An 11084-nucleotide genomic window follows, 5' to 3' on the forward strand; every position below is an offset into this window, starting at 1 on the left:
CACCTCTGGTCTGTGTGCAAGTGTGACCCTGACCTTCCTGTAGTCAGTCATTTCAAACAGCATCCTGCTTACATACCCACTTGTCTGTCCCCAGCTTGCTTCAATATTCCAGTGAATGACAGCACAAACTGGAGGAACAACATCTCATCTTCAGATGAGGCACTGTACAACTCTCTGCACTTAATATCGAGTTCAGCACCTTCAGATTTCCTCCCTTTTTTGACTATGTCACCATGTCATCTCTCCCCCTGGTCCCACTGGTGGGGGCAATCTGTTCTTTCTAGCTTGGCAGTTGGACAGACCATTGTTCTGCCATTCTCACATTCCAATCGTTTAATCTGCATTATCAGCACCCTTTCTCCCCCAGCACGCCACCTCCAAATTATTGCATGAAATCTACCCCATCCACACTTCACATTAGCTCTGATGAAGAGTCATCTAGACTCAAAACGTTAGCTTGCTCTGTCCGTGAATGCTGCCGAACTCACTGTGATTTTTCAGCATTTTTTGTTTTCAATATAGTCATGTTAGTTTGTGGGAACCTGAAGGAAGTAAAAGATTCAACCTTAGGTTTCCATTCTATCATTATCCATACTGATTGGAAAAACGCAGGAATGACCATGTCACAATGAAGCTCAAATAAGCATGGTGACTTTCATGGTCTCATTTTACGTAAACAATGGACTCCCAGGTGAGATACTAAATAGCACTTAGGACTAGTCATCATCACAGCATGGCATAATACTTGGAAGTGAGTATGGAGAGGAGGAGTGCAGAATAGTTCCATACAACAATGCACTTGATCGCTCTCAAATCAGATTAATCTTTGTGATATGATGGCATCATGGGCTGGAGGTAAAAGAGAAAGTTTATTCTTGCTTGAATAACAGCAACAATAGACAAGCAGGAGGCTGACAGAACACAGCAAGCCAGGCAGCATCAGGAGATGGAGAATTCAATATTTCGGGTATAACCCTTCTTCAGGAATTGAGTTGGGATAGGGAGAACTGCAGATTTGGTGGTTGGGGGGAGAATGGTGCGGTAGTGATAGGTGAACACAAATGGTGGGTATGACCTGATCAGTCGAAGGGAAAGATGGATCTGGTTGGAAGCTGGAGGGAAGAGTCAGCTGGTGGAATAGAAGGGAGGAGGTGGGGCTGAAAAGGGAGTCAAGGGATGGATAGGAAACTTACTTGAAATTGGAGAACTCAATATTGAGTGTTTCGGGATGTAGGCTGCTCAGGTGGAAGATAAGGTGTTGTTCTTCAATTTGCGGTCTGATTCACTGTGGGAATGGAGGAGGCTGAGGATGGGCATATTGGAGGAGGCGTGAGAAGGAGAATTGAAATGGGTGGTGACTGGGAGGTCAGGCTTGAATGAACAACATCTTATCTTCGAGGAGAAGGTGAGGACTGCAGATGCTGGAGATCAGAGTCGAAGAGTGTAGTGCTGGAAAAGCATAGCCACTCAGGCAGCATCCAAGGAGCAGGAGAATCAATGTTTTGGGCAAAAGCCCTTACCTTCTGCCTGGACAGCCTGCAGTCCGGAGGACTCGACATTAAGTTCAAATAACCTACCTTGCTATCCCCCATCTCCCTTTCCAGTCCTGCCTATTCCCTTCTATTCCACCACCAACCAGATCCATCTCTCCCGTCAACCAACCAGGTTGTATCCACCCCCTGTGTTCATCTTCACTACCTCATCACTCTACCCCTCTCTTTATGTGCAGTTCCCCTTAACCCCATCTCCATTCCTGAAGGAGGGTTATACCCAGGACGTCAACTTCTCCATGTATGCTACCTGGCTAGGAGTTTTTCCATCCTTCTGCTGATCTACTTTGGGTTCAAACATCTGCAGTTCTTTTTGTCTCTGAATAATAGCAACAGTCCATATTTCCCCAATAATTCTTCTGTTTGTAGCAGCATCTTGGCCTCAGTACAATCTAAGGCTGGGATCTAAATAAGTGCCTATTTGCTGGTTAAAAACAGAGAATGGGACAAGGAACATATTGTTGCTCTTATTCAAGTACTGGCCTGCAATATCCATACCAGCATTTTAATTCATCATCACATGTGCTGAGTGCATTCAAACTGAAATTGGAACCAGTTCAGTTTTAACTTCAGAAAGCAATTCAGCTCATCTTGAAACTCCATCTGTATCATGACTGCAAGATGTCAATGGAATAATTACTACACTCCAACACAGAATTCTCTTTGTCTGGAGTAGTACGTATCTAAATTATGCCTTGAATTTCTAGTCTTGAGTTCAAGTTTTGACTAACCATTTGATTTTTACACATCAAATGTATTTGTGGCTAGCACAGCGCCACGGACCCAGGTTCGATTCCAACTTATGCGACTGTCTGTGTGGAATTTGCACATTCTCCTCTAGACTGCAGGATTTCCTCCGGGTGCTCTGGTTTCCTTCCATACTTCAAAAATGTACAGATTCGGTGGACTGGCCATGCTAAATTGCCCATTGTGTCTGTAGTGTAGGCTAGGTAGATTAGCCATATGAAAAGCAAGAATAGAAGGGTGGGTCTCGGTGGAATGCTCTTCAGAGGGGTCAGAGTCATTCTGCAAAGAAACAGACCATTCAGTCCAACGAGTCCATGTCGACCATAATCCCAAACTAAATTAGTTCCATCTGCTTGTGCTTGGCCCAGATCCCTCCTTTCTTATCCAAATGTCTTTTAAATGTTGGAACTGTACCTGCATCCACCATTCACCTCTGCAAGTTCATTCCACACACAAACCACACTGTAAAAAAACAAAAATTTTCCCTCGCGTCTTGTTTAAATATTTATCCCTTCACCTTAAAATTATGCCCCCTAGTCTTGAAAATCCCCCAGGAAAAGACACCTAGCATTCACTTTCTGTACACCTCATGGTTTTATAAACCTCTACCACCTCAACCTCCTATTCTCCAGGGAAAGAAATCCCAGCCTCCTCTTATAACCACTAACCCTCAATTCCTGGCAACATCCGAGTAAATTTCTTCTGAGCCCTCTCCTCTTCCTATGACAGGGTGGCCAGAACTGGACACAGTACTCCACAAGAGGCCTCACCAATGTCTTGTACAACCTTAACATAACATCCCAATGCAATCCCAATCAAAGGGCTGTGCAATAAAGGCAAGCGTGCTAAACACCTTTTTAACCTCCATTTCTATATGTTAAGCAAATTTCAAAAGAATTATGTATTTCTACCCAGCGTTGTTTCTGTTCTACACTACCTAGGGCACTGCTTTGAATTGTATAAGTCTTCCCCTTGTTTGCTTTACCAAAATACAATAATTTCACATTTATCCAGATTAAGCTCAATCTGCCACTCTACAGCCCATTGACCCAATTGATCAAGATCTCTTTCTAATCCTAGAGAACCTTCTTCACTGCCAGTACACCATTCATTTTTGTGTCATCCACAAACTTACTAACTATGCCTTCTATATTCTCATCTAAATCATTAATATGAATAAGAAACAAAAGTGGACGCAGCACCAGTCCCTGTGGAACATCTCTGGTCACAGGCTTCCAGTCTGAAAGACAACCCTCCACCACCATGTCCTGTTCCTGCCATTAAGCCAATTTTGTATCCAATTGGCACGCTCACCCTGAATCAAATGATGTAATTTTAATAATTAGTCTACCATGCAGAACATTGTCAAAGGTTTTACAAAACCCCAAATAAACAACATCTACTGCTTTTCCTCAATCTTCTTGGTTACTTCCTCAAAAAATACAATCAAGTTTGTGAGGCATGATTTCCCTTGCAAAACCATGCTGACTACCCCCAAGCATTCCTTGCCTCTCCAAACACATATAATCCTACCTTACAGAATCACTAACAACAGTCGGTGTGGACTCAATGTGTTGAATGGTCTGTTGGGACTCTATGATTGGTTGAAATGGTTCTACATAGCTACACTTCTGCAGAATTGCGTCAATTCATTTGCGTGAGACAGATTTGCATGTCTATGAACAGGACTGCACTTGATGAATTCAACACATGGTTAAAATATTAAGTCTAACACTGTAGTTCAAGATACTACAAGTCTTAACTCCATAAGCCATTGACACATTCCAGGTATGAGATCAGAAGTATAATTCCATAACTCAAAGCTCTTTTTAACAGAGGGCTGAGTTTTGCTTTTTGAGTTTTAAAGCAGCTCCAGAATTCATAGCTTTTGTAATTTAGATGAAAATAGCCTGCTCTTTCTGGTGGGTAGTTCATTAACATAATGTTGGTTTAACATTTCCTGCAAACGTTGTTCAGTATGGGGAATGGTGACATCAGGATCATGTAACTGATCTAGAACGTTAGAGGCATGGACAAATACTCCAGAGAACAGGAAATCACACTGGTACAGTTAGCCAGACAGCTAGTCTACAGTTTCTAACATTCCCAACTGCATAGATTTAACTTCTATTCAAGCTAAGGTAGACTTGGCACCTGTCTCCTGGCTCTGCCCCTGACAGTAGAAGCCAATGACAAACTACCACTGACAAAAAAAAAAGCATCAGCACAGTCAAAGAGCTGCCCTTGGGCAAAGTGCTCATCAAATGGACTACAAGGAGCTATAACAGATTAAGAACTTGCTTCAGTTGCAAACAAAAAAAAACTATAAATAAAATATGGCCATGAAGCTGTCCATTTGTCATAAAATCTCAACTGAATTCATGAATACAATGAAATTGAAACTTCCTGGGAAAAGTCAACTCCAGAACAATGCCAAAGGGCATCAATCTTAGGTGATTTCTGAAACAGTCAAGCAAACGTATGCAGCTTTCTCGAATTCTGATCTTAATGAATTGGTTTTCTTGTCATGTGCTCACATGAGTAGAGTGAAAAGTTTACAAGTCACCATTTATGGCCCTACCTTAGATACAGGTTGTTCAATACAAATTCTGGAGGAAAAAGTTTTTAAAATTAGGAAAATTAAAAGTCCAGAAAAAAATTTAAAGATAGAGAAATAAGAGCTCAGAATAACAGTCCTTCTAACCCAAACTGTGCTAGGCTTCACCTTGAGGCCCAGAGCTTGAGCCTATGCTGGATTTCACCCCAGACATCACCAATGCTGCCCAAGGATAGCAGGTAAAAGAGAAAGGAAAAGAAATACGAAAGGACAGAATAAAAGAAAAGAAATGGATGGAGCAGAACGAGCTCCAGTTCAGGAATCCTACTCAGTCACCATCTTGGGTTTGGTCTCTTGCACAATGCCAATTTCAATCAGTTCAGCTGCAATTCTCCAAAACATTAGCTAAAGATTTCCCTATGAACACCTGGCTCTTCTATTTCAAGATGCTCCAAAGTAACAAGTTTTTAACCAAGATTTTTGTTACCTTGTACGATTTTCCCCATTACCACATAGTATCAAAAATGTCTTTCAAGTTTTTTTAAAAATGGATATTGCTGTTAAATTCTTGTATATTAACCGCATTGTCTAAGTGTCAGTTGTTACACTCCTGTCTTACTGAAACGAGGATGCATATATTTCACTATCGCAGTTGTTTATAATTCCAATTATAGTTTTACCTAATTTAAGCAAGTTCTTTTCTCTTCATCCTTACAGGTAAGGCAATGGAAGGGGATTTGAGATGAGCATTAGGGCATCTTTAAATTGAGGCATTGAGAGACAGAGGCCAAGGAAGATGAGCAAGCAAAGAGGTGATGGATAAATGACATTTGTAACAAGAGACGGGCAACAGAGTTTTAGACAAGTTGACATTTATCTAAGAAGGAAGTGGGAAGCCAGAACAGCGCTGGAATAATCAACTCCAGACAAGTAGGTCAAAGTGACTGATGTAATTATGCTCCAGTAGAAATTAGAGGGTGAATAAAAAAATATAGGCTACAAGAAGAAAAAGATCTTGGGATATTTATAAAGTGTGCAAAAAGACAGCACAGATTGGCACAGTGGTTAAACAAAACATCTAGGGATGTTCCTATGTTTTATAAATAAAGACTGAAATGGAAAGGCAAGGAATCCATCAGAAACCTTTCTATAAGCTATGAGTTAAGTTTTTAACAAGACTATTTATGTCCAATTCTAGGCCACCACACTTTAGGAAGATGTGAAGGCTTCGAAAGAACAGACAAAAATTCACAGTTATGTTTCCAAAGATAAAGATCTACAGTTTTGTGGGAAGATTGCAGAAGCCGAGATTGTTTCCCCCTTAGAGAAGATCGAGATGAGATTTGATAGGTATTCTCCAGAAAGATACAAAATAGAAGGAGCTGGCCAAGAGGAGATTTGATAGGGTATTCTCCTTTCGTCCCGGTTCCCCCGGCATAGTTTTACTCCTTCATCTTTATTTCAGGCCTTGGAGGGCGAGAGAACAATTGCCCACACGCACAGTGACACGAGTCCTCGGTCTTCTCTGGAAGAACAATTTCTCAATGAACTATATAGTCATTTTACAGGGAGGAGCATCCAGATAAGGCAACATACATATTAATTGGGTGACCATTACAATCCACAAGTATCAACAGCAGAGACCAAGCCCTTTACTGTTACACAATGCATATTCTTAACCTTGTTAACTGTATTCATACAATGGATACTTTTCCCCTTGTTAGCTGACATTGCATAGTGAATGCTCCCAATATTGTCAAATGGCTCTACATAATGAATGCTTTTCCACCTTGTTAACACATTACCCTTGCCTCATACAATGGATACTTTTCCCCTTGTTAGCTGACATTGCATAGTGAATGCTTCCAATATTGTCAAATGGCTCTACATTATGAATGCTTTTCCACCTTGTTAACCCATTACCCTTGCCTCTAGCACCCCATTGTTAACTACAAGTTATTATCTGATCTGAGTCGTGCTTAGCTGAACCTCATTTCACAACTTAACTCTTTCCCTGCCTGATTATAAATATTCTTACTCCAAAAAAAATTACAAATTATAAGAGCTGGCCATTTGGCCCACTATTCAACATGATTATGCCGATCCTCTACTTCAAAACAATACTGTCATCCTCTACTCACCCTTTGACATCCTTCGCTTTTAACAATCTAAGATGTAAAAGCAGAAGTAGTCCATTCGGCTTATCAAATCTGTGACACCATACAACGAGGTCATGGTTGTTTTAATGATCTTCAATGGCACTTTCCTGAGCCTTTTCCCCATAACCCTTATTCCTTTACGGATTTAAAATCTGTACCTCAATCTTGAATATACTTAGTGACCCAACTTCTTCAGCCTGCTGCAGGAAAGAATGCAGTAGATTAACAGCTCTCAGAAAAAAAATCTCACTTCCAACTTAAACTTATGATCCCTTATTCTGAGATTAGACTATCTGATCATAGACTCTCCCACAAGGGGAGACAACCTCTGTGTCTACCTTGTCAAGTCTGCTAAGAATCCTGTTTGTTTCAATAAGATCAGCTGTCTTTTCTTTAAACTCCACTGAGTTCAGGCCCAACTTATTTATCTTCTCCTTATAAGACACTCCATAAATCTTGCTTCATAAATCTTGGCTGATTGACTCCAAAAAGGTAAATATATTTTTCCTTGGATAAGAGGCCCAAAAATGTTCACCGTATTGCAAATGTGATCTGATAAGTAACTTGTACAGTTTCAGCAAGGCCTCCCTAACGTTTAGGAGTCATAGAGTCCTATAGCATGGAGACAGGACCTTTGGCCCAAAATATCTATCAACGCTAACCCCATTTCCCTGCACTTGGCCCATATCCTTCTAAACCTTTCCTATCTATGTATTTGTCCAAACGCCCTTTAAATGTTGTTAATACACCCGCCTCTGCCACTCCTGCTGGTTGATCATTCCATATGCATACCACTGTGTAAAAAAAAAAGCCTTTCAGATTTCCATTTATTCATTCTCCTCCAACTTAAACTGATGCCCTATAGTTCTCGATTCCCCAACCCTGGGGAAAAAAAAACAGTGAGCGCATTCATCCTATCCATGCCTCTCATGATCTTAAACGCGTCTAATTGGCTAATAGCTGTTTTTCTCTCTCCTTTCCTTTCTTAAAAAAAGAGAGGATTTTACATTGGCAATTTTCCAATCCTCTGGAATCTAAGGATTATTGTATCCATTATCTCTGTAGCTACTTCTTTCAATATTCTAGGATGCATTACATCAGGTCCAGGTGACTTATTGGGCATTCTAGCACTTATTCTCCAGCAGTAGTTATTCTGTCCATTTTCTTTCCCCCTTTTGGGATTATTTCGTAATTTCCACTATGAACACTGATGCAAAATATTGATCAGGAATTTACTGCTGACAGGTTCTCAAAATACAGGATTCCTTTTTCCCGACAAATCGAAAGTGCTGCACAATTTCTGATGGCTTCAATTTAGTTGCTTGTATGTTGCTTTGAGATATATCTTGAGCTCCTGACATTTGGATCTCTTACAACCAGGTTACCTCAGAATTAAGCAAGTGTGTTGCAGTGACTTTGTCCTCAACTGTACAGGGATCACACATCAGGAGCTGTAACTTCTCCACTGGTACCAATATACCAGCAGCTAATCTGACAATGTAGTTTCTGAAAGCACCTTCAACACTGATGGCAACAGAGTACGGAAATGTAGCAAAGACTGACAGTTCAGGAGTTCCTTTTTGAATTCCCATGTCACCAAGCCTTATTTTTAAAGCAAATTCAACTATGCAAGTACAGACTGTTTCAATGTAAATGATATCAATTCCACAGCAGAGAGTGGAATATACTCAACTTATGTTTAAAGCAAAGCAACACAGTAAAGAAAGTTTTCTATCTAAGCACTGATGTTTTACCCACTTCAGTATAAAGAGGATATTGGATCTATAGTAGAGACTAATTTTATGACCCATTTTACAACTCTAAAGATTCAACAACCAAGACATTTAAAGAAAACAAACATCACACCAACTGCCACATGACAAACTCTGAACTTACAACATGAAGCCTTCAGTGAAGAGGTGAATCAAATGAACGCAAGACAATTTCGTTCTGTGACGCACTTCATGACAAACTGGAGAACAATTTAAACTGTGGAAGCATTCATGGAATCAGAACTGCTAAATTAACAGTTAGCAGGAAATGGTTTAAAATAAAGTGCATAGCAGGCTGATGATGTAATGGTTCTATATTTACTACAACAGAAAGATCACATTTCAGGTTGTGAAATTACTAAGCAATTTTCATGATGACCAGCAGTGAATTTAACTGAAATAAACCACAATTGCAAAATATTCTGATGCACGCAACTTGGTGCCCCTGCAAAACAAGAATTCTCTAAGTCATGTGTTGGGTGTGAGGTTGGAGGTGGGGGAGGAGGAGAAAAGAAACAAAATAAACATTCAACAAAGGCACCTGTGACATTTATAATCCTCTGCCATTTGTGTGTGCTGGGAGAAGGCTAGTCAGGGTTCAGCTGCAATATTTTGATTTCAGGAAAGGCTGAAAGAGTCTGTCCCAACGATAGCATACATATTACAAATCATGAATGCCACTCAATGTAGGATCAAACTACAGCCAATCATATACATTTTCATAAACATTTAGTTAATTATAGACAGGCATAGATGTAGGCCAGTCAGCCCATTGAGCCATCATTCTATATCATGTGATCATCTACAATCCAGACCTTCATTATTCCTGCACCCCTTGGTATCATCAGTCTCCAGAAATTTTCTTCCATGTTGAACCTGCAAAATGACTCTCCACAGCCTTCTGGGGTACAGAATTCTAAAGATTCAATACACTCCGAGGCAGACTTCTACATCTCAGTCTTAAATGGCCTACTCCCTTTTCTGAGACTTGTTCCTCTGGCTCAATACTCACCAGTCAAAGTAAACATCCTATCCATATCCATTCTGTTACATCCTGGAAACATTTTTTGCAAATTGTAATCTGATTAACTCATTCCTCAAAACCCAAAAGAATACAGAATCAATCTGGTCTATCCCTCTTCTTCATTCAATATAGCTAACGCAGGGATTAGTCTCTGACATTATGTTGCCCTCCCTCTATGACACGTACATGCTAACTCAGATAAGGAGACTAAAACCATCCAGGTGCAGAATCACCACGGCTCCATCCAAAGCCCCAAAGAATCATTCCACTCCTGCATTTCCTCTAACCTGATTTATTGCATCCGTTGCTCTTGCTGTGGTCTTCTCTACATCGGAGAGACCGAGCGCAAACTCGGGATCCTGTTCAGGTAACATCGATGGTCTGTACACTCCAACCAAGTCCACCTTCTGGTTGCCAGCCATTTGAACTCCCCCTCCCACTCCCCCAACATGTCCAGCCTGAGTCTCTTCCACTGTCAAAACAAGGCCACATGCAAACTGGAGGAGGCACACCTCAGCTTCGTTATGGGAGCTGACAACCATACGACCTTAACATAGAATTCACCAGCTTACAAACCTCCCCACCCACCAACTCATCCAAGGTCCAGACCTCCCGCTCTGCCCTGCCTTAACCCTTGCTATCCATCTTCCTTCTCACCCATTGGATGCAGCAGTTTTTAATCAGATATGTCCAGTATGTAGATACGCCAACTAGAGGGGAGGCCATATTGGATTTGGTGCTTGGTAACGAACCAGGCCAGGAGTCAGATCTCTCAATGGGGACAGCATTTCAGTGATAGTGATCACAACTCCCTGACTTTTACTATATCCAGAGGGGGATTGGTGCAGACAGTATGGTATTTAATTGGGGGAAGGGGAATTACAATGCTATGAGGCAGGAACTGGGGTGCCTAAATTGGGAACAGATGTTCTCAGGAAAATGCACAACAGAAATGTGGAGGTTATTTGGGGAGGACTTGCTGATAGTGGGGACAAACCTATCCAGCACTGAGGCAAAGAAGGGATGGCTGGGTGAAGGAACCTTGGGTGACAAGGGAGGTGGAATGTCTAGTCAAGAGGAAGAAGGAAGCTTACTTAAGTTTGAGGAGAAAAGGATCAGACAGGGATCTAGAGGGTTACATGGTAGCCAGGAAGGAACTGAAAAATGGACTTAAAGAGCTCGAAGGGAAATGAAAAAGCGTTAGTGGATAGGATTAAGGAAAACCTGAAGGCATTCTACACTTTTGAGAGGAACAAGAGGATGGCCAGAGTGAGG

The 11084-nt window shown here is 41.1% G+C and overlaps 1 protein-coding gene across 1 annotated transcript in view; it reads right to left on the reverse strand.

Annotated features, from left to right (window-relative positions):
• numb (NUMB endocytic adaptor protein) overlaps positions 1-8974 on the reverse strand; it is a 167286-nt gene extending 158312 nt beyond the window's left edge. Inside the window, exon 1 of the mRNA XM_043698378.1 lies at positions 8910-8974. The gene's annotated coding sequence lies outside the window, so the exon portion shown is untranslated. The remainder of the gene's footprint in view (positions 1-8909) is intronic.
• Between the last annotated feature and the right edge of the window lie 2110 nt (positions 8975-11084).

The sequence above is a fragment of the Chiloscyllium plagiosum genome, chromosome 10, assembly GCF_004010195.1.
Source record: "Chiloscyllium plagiosum isolate BGI_BamShark_2017 chromosome 10, ASM401019v2, whole genome shotgun sequence".
Classification (NCBI taxonomy): domain Eukaryota; kingdom Metazoa; phylum Chordata; class Chondrichthyes; order Orectolobiformes; family Hemiscylliidae; genus Chiloscyllium; species Chiloscyllium plagiosum.